The following is a 382-nucleotide window of genomic DNA, read 5'->3' on the forward strand; positions in this document are numbered from 1 at the left end:
TTCTTCTCCAATCATGATGCTATGAATCATGATAGCCCAGTCTATAGTAACTTCGGACCGGTTGCTAGTGGGAATGATTGATCGTTGGATAAACTCCAACCATCCCCTAGCCACTGGTTTGAGGTCATGCCTTCTCAGTTGAACCGGCTTTCCTCTTGAATCTCTCTTCCATTGAGCGCCCTCTTCACAAATGACTGTGAGGACTTGGTCCAACCTTTGATCAAAGTTGACCCTTCTAGTGTAAGGATGTTCATCTCCTTGCATCGTGGGCAAGTTGAATGCCAACCTTACATTTTCCGGACTAAAATCCAAGTATTTCCCCCGAACCATAGTGAGCCAATTCTTTGGGTCCGGGTTCACACTTTGATCATGGTTCTTGGTA

This window comes from Arachis duranensis, chromosome 6 (genome assembly GCF_000817695.3).
Source record: "Arachis duranensis cultivar V14167 chromosome 6, aradu.V14167.gnm2.J7QH, whole genome shotgun sequence".
In the NCBI taxonomy this organism is placed as follows: domain Eukaryota; kingdom Viridiplantae; phylum Streptophyta; class Magnoliopsida; order Fabales; family Fabaceae; genus Arachis; species Arachis duranensis.